General features: G+C 47.5%; 2 pseudogenes; one reads left to right on the top strand and one right to left on the bottom strand.

Moving 5' to 3' along the window:
* Window positions 1–2,310: 2,310 nt before the first annotated feature.
* On the bottom strand, window positions 2,311–4,287 carry LOC147084036 (uncharacterized; annotated as a pseudogene).
* A 1,170-nt stretch (window positions 4,288–5,457) lies between these two features.
* LOC147084037 (uncharacterized) overlaps window positions 5,458–16,272 on the top strand; it is a 39,770-nt pseudogene continuing 28,955 nt past the window's right edge.

The raw sequence follows: 16,272 nt of genomic DNA on the forward strand, positions 1-16,272 counted from the left end.
GTTCCCTTTTGCTTTTCCTTTTGCAGATGTATCAGCTGCTACAGTTATCAAATGTCTGACTCAACTTTTTGTCATCTTTGGGATGCCTGCGTATATCCATTCGGATCAGGGAAGTTCTTTTATGTCTTCCCAGTTGAAGGAATACCTCCAGAGTCGGGGAATTTCTACTAGCAGAACTACCCCGTATAATCCCCAGGGTAATGGACAGTGCGAACGATACAATGGGGTGATCTGGAAGGCAGTTATGTTGGCTTTGACATCCCGGAACCTTAAGAATACACAGTGGGAAATGGTGCTGCCTGATGCCCTGCATTCCATTAGATCATTGCTTTCAACGGCTACTAATGTGACTCCCCATGAAAGGCTCTTTAACTATCCACGGAGATCCACTACGGGATATTTGGTACCTTCATGGCTTACTATGCGGGGACCTGTGCTGCTCCGACGCCATGTTAGACTGTCAAAGTATGATCCTTTAGTGGAGGAGGTGGAGCTATTGGAGGCAAATTCCCAATATGCTCACATTCGATTCCAAGATGGGAAAGAAAGTACGGTTTCAGTTAAAGACTTAGCTCCTTGTGGTGGCCAGCCCTCTTCTGAGGATATTATCAATAGCCATAATTCAGATAATGTTGATGTCGTCACAGATACTACGAATATTTCCAATCCGATTGCAGACACTTACAATTCTCTTAGTCTGCCCCCGATGGATATTCATGACCCTCCCAGTTTACCTTCTAATAGGACTTCCAATCCGGAAACCGTTGATAATCGGGATATTGATAGCCTCCCTGCAGAAGATATTTCTGTGTCTCCTGGTGTGGGAGGGCAAGGAACTTCAAGGTTAAGAAGGTCGACACGAACAAGATATCCGGTTGACCGATTAAAAATGGACTTTTAAAATAATTTGATAGTAAAATTTTTAAATTGTTGAAACATTATACATGTATTGTTTTAGTCATAAATAACTAATTGTAAATTGTAAAGGCTACCTAGGTTGAAGTATATTTTAAAAGGAGGGGTGAATGTGGTGATTATTCTTGTTTTATAAGAAGCATTGTAATTGGTTGCCTGTTTTCCTGCCTTGAGATATATGCTGTAAACTCATTGGTAGTTGATGTCATGTGACCTGTGGTGGCCATCTTAAATTCAGTTCAATTCAGTTCTCCACAGTTTTGGTTGAGACTGGGTGCTTAAGATGTGCTGCTGGTTTTTAAGGTTAATAAAGCCTAGCTTTTGAAAGGCAATCTACTCTTCATTTCACTTTCTAACTGCCATTTGTCGCACCTCGGCAGAGAGATAATCACAGCGATCAAAGGTGTGAATGGTGTCCAAACAGGTTAGTCAGGAAAACATTACATCAAAGAACAATGAGGTGGGGTCACAAGGGGTCAAATGTTGCAGATGCTGAGGTCTGTACGAAAAACAAAAAACAGACCGAAAAACATTTTTTTTGCTGGAAATCACAGCAGGTCCGGCCGCATCTGTGTAGAGAGAACAAGCCAATGACGACTCGAGTCTAGGTGACCCTACGTCAGGTGGGGTTACATGTAGCGTGACATGAACCCAAGATCGCGGTTGAGGCCGTCCTCATGAGTGCGGAACTTGGCTATCAGTTTCTGCTTGGCGATTTTGCATTGTCGTGTGTGTCTCGAAGGCCGCCTTGGAGAATGCTTACCCGAAGATCAGAGGCTGAATGTCCTTGACTGCTGAAGTCAAGTCAAGTCAAGCTGAACTGGGAGGGAACACACCTGCCTGGCGATTGTTGCGCGGTGTCCGTTCATCCGTTGTCGCAGTGTCTGCATGGTCTCACCAATGTATCATGCTCCGGGGCATCCTTTCCTGCAACGTATGAGGTAGACAACGTTGGCCGAGTCACATGAGTATGTACCATGTACCTGGTGGGTGGTGTCCTCACGTGTGATGATGGTATCTGTGTTGATGATCTGGCATGTCTTGCAGAGGTTGCCGTGGCAGGGTTGTGTGGTGTCGTGGTCGCTGTTCTCCTGAAAGCTGGGTAATTTGCTGCGAACGATGGTCTGTTTGAGGTTAGGCGGCTGTTTGAAGGCGAGTAGTGGAGGCGTGGGGATGGCCTTAGTGAGGTGTTCATCATCATTGATGACATGTTGAAGGCTGCGAAGAACATGGCGTAGTTTCTCCGCTCTGGGGAAGTACTGGACGACAAAGGGTACTCTGTTGGTTGTGTCCCGTGTTTGTCTTCTGAGGAGGTCGGTGCGATTTTTTTGCTGTGGCCCATCGGAACTGTCGATCGACGAGTCGAGCGTCATATCCCATTCTTACGGGGGCGTCTTTCAGCGTCTGTAGGTGTCCATCGCGTTCCTCCTCGTCTGAGCAGATCCTGTGTATTCGCAGGGCTTGTCCATAGGGGATGGCTTCTTTAATGTGGTTAGGGTGGAAGCTGGAGAAGTGGAGCATCGTGAGGTTGTCCGTGGGCTTGCGGTAGAGTGAAGTGCTGAGGTGTCCGTCTTTGATGGAGATTCGTGTGTCCAAGAATGAAACGGATTCTGAGGAGTAGTCCATGGTGAGTTTGATGGTGGGATGGAACTTGTTGATGTTATCGTGTAGTCTTTTCAGTGATTCTTCGCCGTGGGTCCATAGGAAGAAAATGTCGTCGATGTATCTGGCGTATAGCATTGGTTGGAGGTCCTGTGCAGCGAAGAAGTCTTGCTCGAACTTGTGCATGAAGATGTTGGCGTATTGGGGTGCGAATTTTGTCCCCATGGCTGTTCTGTGTGTTTGGGTAAAGAACTGGTTGTCGAAGGTGAAGACATTGTGGTCAAGGATGAAGCGGATGAGTTGTAGGATGGCGTCTGGAGATTGGCTGTTGTTGGTGTTCAGTACTGAGGCTGTCGCAGCGATGCCGTCATCGTGGGGGATACTGGTGTAGAGTGCCGAGACGTCCATCGTGGCAAGGAGTGTTCCTGGTTCAACTGATCCGTGGGTGCTGAGTTTCTGTAAGAAGTCTGTAGTGTCACGACAGAAGCTGGGGGTTCCCTGTACGATGGGTTTCAGTATGCCCTCGACGTATCCAGAGAGGTTCTCACACAGGGTTCCGTTGCCTGATACGACAGGACGTCCGGGTGTGTTGGCTTTGTGTATCTTTGGGAGGCAGTAGAAGTCTCCCACGTGGGGAATACATGGGATGAGAGCGCGTAGGATGTTTTGAAGGTCTGGATCAAAGGTCTTGATCAGTCTGTTGAGTTGGCGGGTGTGTTCTTTGGTCGGATCTGCGGGTAACTATCTGTAGTGTTCCTGGTTGTCCAGTTGTCGGTATGCTTCTTTGCAATAGTCCGTCCTGTTCTGTATGACGATGGCTCCTCCTTTGTCTGCTGGTTTGATGACGATGTTGCGGTTGGTCTTGAGAGCGTGGATGGTGTTGCGTTGTGCTCGGGTGACATTCTGGACTGTCTTGTGAGTGCGGCTGATGAATCTGGCATTGATGCATCTCCTGACAGCTTGAGCATACATATCAAGCTTAGGGCAGTGACCCTCCGGAGAGGTCCAATTTGACTATTTCTTCTTCGGTTGTTGCACTGCGGATCCCTCTGTCTGCTGTTCCGGATCATTGGTTGTCTCATTGGGTTCGCTGCTGACATCTTGGGATTTGTGGAAGAATTCCCGGTGCCTCATTCTCCTAATGAATTCCTCCGTGTCTGCCGCGAGACCGATGGGGTCCATTTTGGTGGTGGGGCAGAAATTGAGCCCTCGGCTGAGAACTTCAATTTCGTCTGGTTGAAGGGTGTAGTCGGACAAGTTGACGATGGACTTCCCTGTGGTTTCAACCGTGGTACCGGGGGCGGCTTGGTTGCTGCTGGTGGTGATGCCGAGTTTCTCAAGCTTCCTGTTCTTGGTGTGCATGTAGGCAGTGTAGTTCCGTTGCCTTGTCTGTTTGGCAGTGTCTCGTAGCTGGTCTGCTGTGTCCTGAGCACAGGCTGAGAATATGGACTCTATCTCGGTTTCGAGGTTGCGGCGTCTGCTGTAGAGCTGGTGTACGAGATGGTTGAGGAGTGTGCGAGAGGTACGACGGCAGAGTCTCTCAGCGTAGTGTGTGTTGTAGGTCGACTTGAGTGGGTTCGTGATCTGTAGTCCTTTTGGGATCTTGTCTGCTTTCTTGCATCTCTCTAGAAACTTGATGTCTGTGTCGATATGCGCGATCTTCTTGGAGATCCTCTCCACTTTGAGCCGGCAGTTTGTGGTGTCGATAGTAGTCATGGTGTGGAGATGCCGGAGTTGGACTGGGGTGGACAAATGTAAGAAGTCACACAACACCAGGTTATAGTCCAACAGTTTTATTTGAAATCACAAGCTTTCGGAGCGCTGCTCCTTCGTCAGATGAAGTGGAGAGATGCATAAAGACACAGCTTATATAGTCAGAGAATAATGCCAGATGATAACAGGTAATCTTTCTAACTACCATTTGTCGCACCTCAGCAGAGAGATAATCACAGCGATCAAAGGTGTGAATGGTGTCCAAACAGGTCAGTCAGGAAAACATTACATCAAAGAACAATGAGGTGGGGTCACAAGGGGTTAAATGTTGCAGATGCTGGGGTCTGTATGAAAAACAAAAAACAGACCAAAAAACATTTTTTTTGCTGGAAATCACAGCAGGTCCGGCCGCATCTGTGTAGAGAGAACAAGCCAATGACGACTCGAGTCTGGGTGACCCTACATCAGGTGGGGTTACATGTAGCATGACATGAACCCAAGATCGCGGTTGAGGCCGTCCTCATGAGTGCGGAACTTGGCTATCAGTTTCTGCTCAGCGATTTTGCGTTGTCGTGTGTCTCGAAGGCCGCCTTGGAGAATGCTTACCCGAAGATCGGAGGCTGAATGTCCTTGACTGCTGAAGTGTTCCCTGACTGGGAGGGAACACTCCTGCCTGGCGATTGTTGCGCAGTGTCCGTTCATCCGTTGTCGCAGTGTCTGCATGGTCTCGCCGATGTACCATGCTCCGGGGCATCCTTTCCTGCAACGTATGAGGTAGACAACGTTGGCCGAGTCACATGAGTATGTACCATGTACCTGGTGGGTGGTGTCCTCACATGTGATGATGGTATCTGTGTTGATGATCTGGCATGTCTTGCAGAGGTTGCTGTGGCAGGGTTGTGTGGTGTCGTGGTCGCTGTTCTCCTGAAAGCTGGGTAATTTGCTGCGAACGATGGTCTGTTTGAGGTTAGGTGGCTGTTTGAAGGCGAGTAGTGGAGGCACGGGGATGGCCTTAGCGAGGTGTTCATCATCATCGATGACATGTTGAAGGCTGCGAAGAACATGGCATAGTTTCTCCGCTCCGGGGAAGTACTGGACGATGAAGGGTACTCTGTTGGTTGTGTCCCGTGTTTGTCTTCTGATGATTTCCTGTGACAAGGATATCGTCGAGATAACATTGTACCCCTGGAATGCCGCTTAAGATCTGGTCCATAGTCCGCTGAAACAATGCTGGTGCTGACGTTGTACCAAAGGGTAGGTGACAGTACCTGTAGAGGCCCTTGTGGGTGGCGATGGTGAGGTACTTCTGTGAGTCCTCTTCTACATGCATCTGCAAGTAGGCTTGGCATAGATCAATCTTGCTAAACTTCTGACCACCTGCTAGACCCGCGAAAAGATCTTCAATGATGGGGAGGGGGTACTGTTCAGCTGAGAGCACAGGATTCACTGTTACTTTGAAATCTCCACATAAGCGAACCACGCCGTCACTCTTCATCACTGGTACCACGGGCGTGGCCACTCACTGTGTAAAACCAGCACCAGGACCCCTATCTTGACCAGACACTCCAGGTTAGCCTCCACCTTTGGTCTGAGGGCGTAGGGAACGTTCCTGGCCTTCAGGAATCGTGGCTGGCTGTCAGGCTTCACCTTGAGTTTGACCGTAATCCCCTTCATACTCCCCAATTCTCCGTCAAAGACAGCCGTATGCTTTGTCAACACTGCCGCTAGCCCCACCTCTTCGACTGACACCACATTCACTTTTTTCCAATCCAGATGAATTTTCTCCAACCATTGCCTGCCCATCAGGGATGGATAGTCACCCTTGACCACGTAAACTGGCAGCATCACAGTTTGTCCATTAAGCTCCACCTTGACCTCCGTCTTACCCAGCATTGGGACCGTTTCCCCAGTGTAGGTCTTTAAGATGAGCTTGGCCGGCTTCAGTGATAGGTGGTTCAGTTTTTCTTTGAATAGATTCTCTGAAATCAAGGAGACAGCGGCCCCCGTATCCATTTTGACCGGTATTCCCTCTAGTAGTGGAGTGACTCCATTCACCGTTAACACATGGAGATTCAGCTCCCCATCAGAGTCTGTGTCACTGTCTTCCTGTTCTTGTTTCACCATGTGTAGGTTTCTCTTTTTAGAACGCCAGTTGGATGCGTTTCCTTGTTTGTTTTTGTGTGTCTCTGTGTAGGATTGTTTGCTTTGCCCTTTACACACACGTTCAATGTGTCCTTTCTTTTCACATTTCTGACAGGTCAGGTCTTTACACCAGCATTCAGATGGCTGATGACCTGACCTACATCTGTAACACTCTCTGGCGCCACTTGCATGCTTATCCGGTGTAGCTGCTACCCTGTGCACTCTTGTTGCAGCCCCCAACAGCTGTGCATCTTTAGCTGCTAACTCCATAGACACAGCGAGCTCCACTGCTGACTTAAGCGTCCGTTTGTCAGTCGTGAGTAAGCACTTCTGTGTTGCTTCACATCTTAATCCACACACAAACCTATCACGGACAGTGTCATTTAGAGTTTCACCAAACTCATGATGCTCAGTTAGCTTCTTTAGCACTGCAACATATTCGGCTATGGACTCACCCTCCCCTTGGTTTTGTTTGTGAAACCTGAACCTCTCAGCAATCAGCAGCGGCTTGGGTGCGTAATGTGTTTCCAAAACTTCCACAATCTGATCATATGTCTTAGCGCCGGGCTTATCCGGGTGCATCAAACTCCATAACAAGCCAAATGTTTTTGCTCCGATCACACTGAGGAACATCACCACTTTCACGTCATCTTTAATGCCATTTGCAGACACAAAAAATCCGAAACGCTCTGTATAAGCACTCCATTGCTCCGCCGTTTCATCAAATGGTCCAAACGCACAGCCATTTTTAAAATTTTTATTTTAGTCCTTTTCCTCCACTTCATTTCACTGTATCATTACTCTCCCCCTTCTTATTTGTGTAACACATGAACCGCCACCTTTACGAGGTGATTTCATCAGCACTAAACTGCGGGCGCGCCATTAAGGAAAGACAGGAATTTCTTACTTTAAACATCGCCGATTCCAGTGCAAAGTGATGCGCAAGTCCCTCGTCCTCATCGCCAGTTTTGTTGTGTCTCAAGGCATTTTAGACCCTTATCTATATAACAATTAAGGAGGACTCCGGGGTGGAGAGTTTAGTTAATGGCCATTTTATTTAAAATGTGCTTCTTCACTCAATGCACTGCATTTCCCATAGTGCATTGCAAATCACCACTATGGTATCCCATGTGGGACAATTCTAATACACATTCAAAATACACAACACCAAGCCTGAATGTCGTCCAGGTCTTGTTGCATGCGGGCATGGACGGCTTCATTATCTGAGGAGTTGCAAATGGAACTGAATACTGTGCAGTTATCAGCGAACATCCCCACTTCTGACCTTATGTTGGAGGGAAGGTCATTGATGAAGCAGTTGAAGATGGTTGGGCCGAGGACACTGCCCTCAGGAACTCCTGCAGCGATATCCTGGGGCTGTGATGATTGACCTCCAACCACCACAACCATCTTCCTTTGTGCTCGGTCTGACTCCAGCCAGTGGAGAGTTTCCCCCCGACTGACTAGCATTGAGGTAATAGTGAGAGTAATAAGGGAAGCGAAACAGGACATTAGAAATAAATGAGAGACAAGGAAAGAAAAACTAAAGATCAAAGTAAGAAAGAGACAAACGAAGGAGATGAGAAGAAAAGAATTTGAGGAGAAAGTGAGTGATGATAAGAAACATTGACATTTCAAAAATGAGACAGGAGAGGAGAAGATAAGTAAGAAGAAAGAAAGATCTTGAATATGTACAGCACCTTTCACAATTTCAGGACATCTCCAAGCGCTGTGCAGCAATTGCAGGACTTCTGACATGTGGTCATGTAGGAATGTAATGTAGCAGCCAATTAGAGAGAGATGAGTAGAGAAAGAGCAGGAAATGAAAATATACGGACAAAATGAGGGACGTAGTTTTTAAAAATTTGTTCATGGGATCTGGGTGTCGCTGGTAATGCCAGCATTTATTGCCCATCCCTAATTGCCCTTGAGAAAGTGGTGGGGAGCCGCCTTCTTGAACTGCTGCAGTCCGTGTGGTGAAGGTACTCCCACAGTGCTGTTCGGGAGGGAGTTCCAGGATTTTGACCCAGCGACGACGAAGGATCGGCGATATACTTCCAAGTCAGGATGGTGTGTAACATGGAGGGGAACCTGGAGGTAGTGGTGTTCCCATGCACCTGCTGCCCTTGTCCTTCTAGTTGGTAGAGGTCACAGAGTCATAACGGCACAAAAGGAGGCCATTCGGCCCATCGAGTCCATGCCAGCTCTCTGTAGAGCAATCCAGTCAGTCCCATTCCCCCGCTCTATCCCCGTAGCCCTGCAAGTTTATTTCCCTCAAGTGCCTATCCAGTCTCCCCTTGAAAACATTGAATGTCTCCGCTTCCACCACTTCCGTCAGCAGTGAGTTCCAGGTCATCACCACTCGCTGCGTAAAAAAGTTTTTCCTCACAGGCCCCTGTATCTCTTGCCCAAAACCTTAAATCTGTGTCCCCTAGTCCTTGTACCATCAACTAGTGGGCACAGCCTTTCCCCGTCTAGCCTATCCAAACCCGTCATAATCTTGCACAGCTCTATCAAATCACCCCTCAACCTCTTTTACTCTAATGACAACAAATCCAGCTTCTCCAACCTGTCCTTGTAGCGAAGATCCCCCATCCCCGGAACCATTCTGGTAAATCTCCTCTACACCCTCTCAATGGCCTTCACATCCTTCCTAAAGTGCGGTGACAAAAACTGGACGCAATACTCCAGTTGTGGCCTAACTAGCGCTTTATAAAGGTTCAGCATAACTTCTGAGGCGCGAGTTGGGTAGGATTGATTGGGGAATGTCACTCAAAGGGTTGACGGTGGATAGGCAATGGCAAACATTCAAAGACCGCATGGATGAACTACAGAATTTGTTCATCCCAGTTTGGCATAAAAATAAAACAAAAATGGTGACTCAACCGTGGCTAACAAGGGAAATTAGGGATAGCATAAGATCCAAGGAGAGGACATATAAGTTGGCCAGAAAAAGCAGTAAACCTGAGGATTGGGAGCAGTTTAGGATTCAACAAAGGAGGACAAAGGGATTAATCAAGAACGGGAAAATAGAATATGAGAGTAAGCTTGCCGGGAACATAAAAACTGACTGTAAAAGCTTTTATAGATATGTGAAGAGAAAAAGATTGGTGAAGTCAAGCGTAGGTCCCTTGCAGTCAGAATCAGGGGAATTTATAATGGGGAACAAAGAAATGGCTGACCAATTAAATACATATTTTGGTTCTGTCTTCACAAAGGAGGACACAAATAACCTCCCAGAGATATTGGGGAATATAGGGTCTGATGAAAGGGAGGAACTGAAAGAAATCAGCATTTGTAGGGAAATTGTGTTAGGGAAATTGATGGGATTGAAGGCCGATAAATCCCCAGGGCCTGATAATCTACATCCGAGGGTACTTAAGGAAGTGGCCCTAGAAATAGTAGATGCATTGCTGATCATCTTCTAACATTCAATGGAATCTGGAACAGTACCCATGGATTGGAGGGTAGCTAATGTTACCCCACTATTCAAAAAAGGTGGCAGAGAGAAAACGGTAAGCCTGACATCGGTAGTGGGGAAAATGCTAGAGTCCATTATAAAAGATGTAATAGCAGAGCACTTGGAAAACAGTGACAGGATCAGACAAAGTCAACTTGGATTTACAAAAGGTAAATCATGCTTGACTAATCTCCTGGAATTTTTTGAGGATGTAACTGGTAAAATAGATAAGGGAGAACCAGTGGATGTGGTGTATTTGGACTTTCAGAAGGCTTTCGATAAGGTCCCGCATAAGAGATTAGCGTGTAAAGTTAAGGCACATGGGATTGGGGGCAAGGTATTGACTTGGATAGAGAACTGGTTGGCAGACAGAAAGCAAAGAGTTGGAATAAACGGGTCTTTTTCCAAGTGGCAGGCAGTGACTAGTGGGGTACTGCAGGGATCGGTCCTTGGACCCCAGCTATTCACAATATATATTAATGATCTAGACAAGGGAACTAGATGTAATATCTCCAAATCTGCAGACGACACAAAGCTGGGTGGGCGTGTGTGCTGTGAGGAGGATGCCGAGAAACTCCAGGATGATTTGGACAGGTTGGGTGATTGGGCAAAAGCATGGCAGATGCAATATAATGTGGATAAATGTGAGGTTATCCACTTTGGTGGCAAAAACAGGAAGGCAGATTATTATCTGAATGGCAATAGATTGGGAGAAGGAGAAGTGCAACGAGACCTGGGTGTCCTTGTGCACCAGTCGCTGAAGGTAAGCATGCAGGTGCAACAGGAGGTTAAGAAGGGAAATGGTATGTTGGCCTTCGTAGTGAGAGGGTTTGAGTACAGGAACAAGGATGTCTTGCTGCAGTTGTACAGGGCCTTGGTGAGACCACATCTTGAGTATTGTGTGCAGTTTTGGTCGCCTTATCTGAGGAAGGATGTTCTTGCCATGGAAGGAGATCAGCGAAGATTCACCAGGCTGATACCTGGGATGGCAGGAATGACGTATGAGGAGAGATTGGGTCGACTGGGCTTGTACTCGCTGGAGTTTAGAAGAATGAGAGGGGATCTCATTGAAACTTATAAAATTCTGACAGGACTGGACAGACTGGATGCAGGAAGGATGTTCCCGATGGTCGGGGAGTCCAGAACCAGGAGTCACAGTCTAAGGATAAGGGGCAGGCAATTTATGACAGAAATTAGGAGGAATTTCTTCACCCAGAGAGTGGTGAACCTGTGGAATTCTCTACCACAGAAGACAGTGGAGGCCAGTTCATTAAATATATTCAAGAAGGAGTTTGATATATTTCTTAAGGCTAAAGTGGTCAAGGGGTATGGAGAGAAGGCAGGGACAGGGTACTGAGTTTGGATGATCAGCCATGATCGCATTGAATGGCGGAGCAGGCTCGAGGGGCCGAATGGCCTACTCCTGCTCCTGTCTTCTATGTTCCTATGTTTCTATATACTTGCATTGGAGGAAGTTCAGAGAAGGTTCACGAGGTTGATTCTGGAGATGAAGGGGTTGTCTTATGAGGAAAGGTTGGGCAGGTTGGGCCGATACTCATTGGAGTTTAGAAGAATGAGAGGGGATCTTATTGAAACATAAGATTCTGAGGGGGCTCGACAGGGTGGATGCTGAGAGGATGTTTCCCCTCGTGGGGGAATCTAGAACTCGGGGGCATAGTCTCAGAATAAGGGGGTCGCCCATTAAGACGGAGATGAGGAGGAATTTCTTCTCTGAGGGCCGTGAATCTTTGGAATTCTCTACCCCAGAGAGCTGTGGAGGCGGAGTCACTGAATATATTCAAGGCTGAGACAGACAGATGTTTGAACTACAGGGGGGTCGAGGGTTGTGGGGAACAGGCAGAAAAGTGGAGGTGAGGCCGAGATCAGATCAGCCATGATCTTATTGAATGGTGGAGCAGGCTCGAGGGGCCGAATGGCCGACTCCTGCTCCTGTTCCTTATGTTCTTATTCTTACGATTTACAGACGGGAAACTCAAACAAAACTTCCTATCAAGATCTGAGAGAGTCACTCGATTCATCAGGACCTGAAATTCATCGGCCTTTGAGTGCGGAAGGAGAAATGTTTGTTCTGTCTGTGGGAAAAGTTTTCAAACATCAGTGTGAGTGGAAAAGCACCGACACACACACACCCACCCGAGTGAGAGTGTTCCAGTGCACTGAGCACCGACACACACACACCCACCTGAGTGAGAGTGTTCCAGTGTACTGAGCACCGACACACACACACCCACCCGAGTGAGAGTGTTCCAGTGCACTGAGCACCGACACACACACACACCCACCTGAGTGAGAGTATTCCAGTGCACTGACTGTGGAAAGAGGTTTAACCAGTTACACAGCCTGAAAAAACATCGCACCATTCACAGCGGGGAGAATCCGTATACGTGTTCTGTGTGTGGACGAGGCTTCAACTGATCGTCCAACCTGGAGAGACACAAGGATACCCGCACCACGGAGAAACGGTGGAAATGTGGGGACTGTGGGAAGGGATTTGACCGCCCATCCCAGCTGAAATCTCATCGACGCAGTCACACCGGGGAGAGGCCGTTCACCTGCTCCGAGTGTGGGAAGGGATTTACTCTGTTTTCCAGACTCCACTTACACCAGTGAGTTCACACTGGGGAGAGACCTTTTAAATGCTGTGACTGTGGGAACTGCTTTAAAATCTCTGCGGATCTAATTAAACAGCAGCTTGTTCACACTGATGAAAGACCGTTGAGTTGCACTCAGTGCGAGAAGAGCTTCAGGCAGTCATCTCACCTCATTCAACACCAGCGAATTCACACTGGGGAGAGGCCGTTCACCTGCTCTGTGTGTGGGAATGGATTCACTTCTGCATCCAACCTGCTGAGACACCAGCGAGTTCACACTGGGGAGAGGATATTCACCTGCTCTGTGTGTGGGAAGGGATTCACTCAGTCCTCCAACCTGCCGAGACACCAGTGAGTTCACACTGGGGAGAGGATATTCACCTGCTCTGTGTGTGGGAAGGGATTCACTCAGTCCTCCAACCTGCTGAGACACCAGCAAGTTCACAAGTGACTGGAGGGGTTAGATTCTGATGTTAATCACATCCTTTGTTTGTTTGTGCTGATGTTAATAACCCCTATAACTGGGCTGGAGTTTAAGTTTCTGGATATCTGTCAAACCAGTTTTGGTGTAAACACATCCTGTGTTGTGTTCTTTATTTCTGTAAGATAGGAGGAGACGAATTGATGTCCTTTCTCTTTCCAGATTATTTCAGTTTTTCTACCTTCAGTTACTCTCATGGACAAGTCCCAGCTCCCCATACCTTCCAGAGTGCCTCTCCTAGCCTTGGGATCCAGGGAAGGTGTCTGTTTTGGTGTAAATTTATTTATAAGTACTTCCAGAAGACATTTGATAAAGTCCCACACAAGAGACTGTTATCTAAGGTAGAAGCCCACGGAAATGAGGGCAAATTATTGACCTGGTTAGGAAATTGACTGAGTGGCAAGAGACGGAGAGTAGGGATAATGGGCCGGACTCCAATTGGCAGGATGTGACGAGTGGTGTCCCGCAGGGATCTGTGCTGGGGCTCAACTATTCACTGTGTTTATTAACGACTTAGATGATGGCATAGAACGTCATATATCCAAATTTGCCAATGACACAAAGATAGGCGGCATTGTAGGCAGTTTGGATGAAAGCATAAAATTACAAAGGGATATTGACAGATTAAGTGAATGGCAAATGGATTTCAATGTAGGCAAATGTGAGATCATCCACTTTGGACCTAAAAAGGATCGAACAGGGTCCTTTTTAAATGGTGAAAAGCTGAAAACAGTGGAGGTCCAAAGAGACTTGGGGGTCGAGGTACAGAGATCATTCAAATGTCATGAACAGGTACAGAGAATAATCAGAAAGGCGAATGGAATGCTGGCCTTTCTATCTGGAGGACTAGAATAGAAGGGAGGAGAAGTTATGCTGCAGCTACACAGAACCCTGGTGAGACCAGACCTGGAGCACTGTGAGCAGTTCTGGGCACCTCACCTGTCACTTTAATTCTCCGCTCCACTCCCTCTCTGTCCTCGGCCTCTTACACTATTCCAACGAAGCTCAACGTAAGCTCGAGGAACAGCACCTCATCTTTCGATCAGGCACTTTACAGACTTCTGGACTCAACATAGAAACATAGAAGATAGGAGCAGGAGTCGGCCATTCGACCCCTCGAGCCTGCTCCGCCATTCAATGAGATCATGGCTGTTCATCCAAACTCAGTACCCGGTCGCTGCTTTCTCCCCATATCCCTTGATCCCTTTAGCCTTAAGAAATATATCCAACTCCTTCTTGAATATATTTAATGAATTGGCCTCAACTGCCCTCTGTGGCAGAGAATTCCACAGGTTCACCACTCTCTGGGTGAAGAAATTCCTCCTCATCTCTGTCCTAAATGGCTCACCCCTTATCCTTAGACTGTGACCCCTGGTTCTGGACTCCCCGACCATTGGGAACATCCCTCCAGCATCTAGTCTGTCTAGTCCTGATAGAATTTTATAAGTTTCAATGAGATCCCCACTCATTCTTCTAAACTCCAGTGAGTATAAGCCCAATCGACCCAATCTCTCCTCATACGTCATTCCTGCCATCCCAGGTATCAGCCTGGTGAATCTTCACTGCACTCCCTCCATGGCAAGAACATCCTTCCTCAGATAAGGCGACCAAAACTGCACACAATACTCAAGGTGTGGTCTCACCAAGGCCCTGTACAACTGCAGCAAGACATCCTTGTTCCTGTACTCAAACCCTCTCACTACGAAGGCCAACATACCATTTGCCTTCTTAACCGCCTGCTGCACCTGCATGCTTACCTTCAGCGATTGGTGCACAAGGACACCCAGGTCTCGTTGCACTTCCTCTTTTCTCAATCTATTGCCATTCAGATAATAATCTGCCTTCCTGTTTTTGACACCAAAGTGGATAATCTCGCATTTATCCACATTATACTGCCATGCATCTGCCCAATCACCCAACCTGTCCAAATCATACTGGAGTTTCTCGGCATCCTCCTCACAGCACACACGCCCACCCAGCTTTATGTCATCTGCAAACTTGGAGATATTACATCTAGTTCCCTCGTCTAGATCATTAATATATATTGTGAATAGCTGGGGTCCTAGGACCGATCCCTGTGGTACCCCACTAGTCACTGCCTGCCACTCAGAAAAAGACCTGTTTATTCCAACTCTTTGCTTCCTGTCTGCCAACCAGTTCTCTATCCAAGTCAGTGCCTTGCCCCCAATCCCATGTGTTTTAACTTTGCACGCTAATCTCTTTTGTGGGACCTTATCGAAAGCCTTCTGAAAGTCCAAATACACCACATCTACTGGTTCTCCCTGATCTATTCTACCAGTTACATCCTCAAAAAATTCCAGTGGATCAGAGAAGCATGATTTACCTTTTGTAAATCCATGTTGACTTTGTCCGATCCTGTCACTGTTTTACAAGTGCTCTGCTAATACATCTTTTATAATGGACTCTAATACTCTAGAGGGAGCTTTACTCTGCATCTAACTCGTGCTGTTCCTGCCCTGGGAGTGTTTGATGGGACAGTGTAGAGGGAGCTTTGCTCTGTATCTAACCTGTGCTGTACCTGCCCTGGGAGTGTTTGATGGGACAGTGTAGAGGGAGCTTTACTCTGTATCTAACCCGTGCTGTACCTGGCCTGGGAGTGTTTGATGGGATAATACAGAGGGAACTTTACTCTGTATCTAACCTATGCTGCACCAGCCCTGGGAGTGTTTGATGGGGACAGTGTAGAGGGAGCTTTACTCTGTATCTAACCCGTGCTGTACCTGCCCTGGGAGTGTTTGATGGGACAGTGTAGAGGGAGCTTTATTATGTATCTAACCCGTGCTGTACCTGGCCTGGGAGTGTTTGATGGGGACAGTGTAGAGGGAGCTTTACTCTGTATCTAACCCGTGCTGTACCTGCCCTGGGAGTGTTTGATGGGACAGTGTAGAGGGAGCTTTACTCTGTATCTAACCCATGCTGTACCTGGCCTGGGAGTGTTTGATGGGACAGTGTAGAGGGAGCTTTACTCTGTATCTAACCCGTGCTGTACCTGCCCTGGGAGTTTTTGATGGGACAGTGTAGAGGGAGCTTTACTCTGTATCTAACCCGTGCTGTACCTGCCCTGGGAGTGTTTGATGGGACAGTGTAGAGGGAGCTTTATTATGTATCTAACCCGTGCTGTACCTGGCCTGGGAGTGTTTGATGGGACAGTGTAGAGGGAGCTTTATTCTGTATCTAACCCATGCTGTACCTGCCCTGGGAGTGTTTGATGGGACAGTGTAGAGGGAGCTTTACACTGTGTCTAACCCATGCTGTACCTCCCCTGGGAGTGTTTGATGGGACAGTGTAGAGGGAGCTTTACGCTGTATCTAACCCGTGCTGTACCT

The sequence above is a fragment of the Somniosus microcephalus genome, unplaced genomic scaffold (assembly GCF_052327205.1).
Source record: "Somniosus microcephalus isolate GS21.2 unplaced genomic scaffold, FLI_Smic_1.0 scaffold4, whole genome shotgun sequence".
In the NCBI taxonomy this organism is placed as follows: domain Eukaryota; kingdom Metazoa; phylum Chordata; class Chondrichthyes; order Squaliformes; family Somniosidae; genus Somniosus; species Somniosus microcephalus.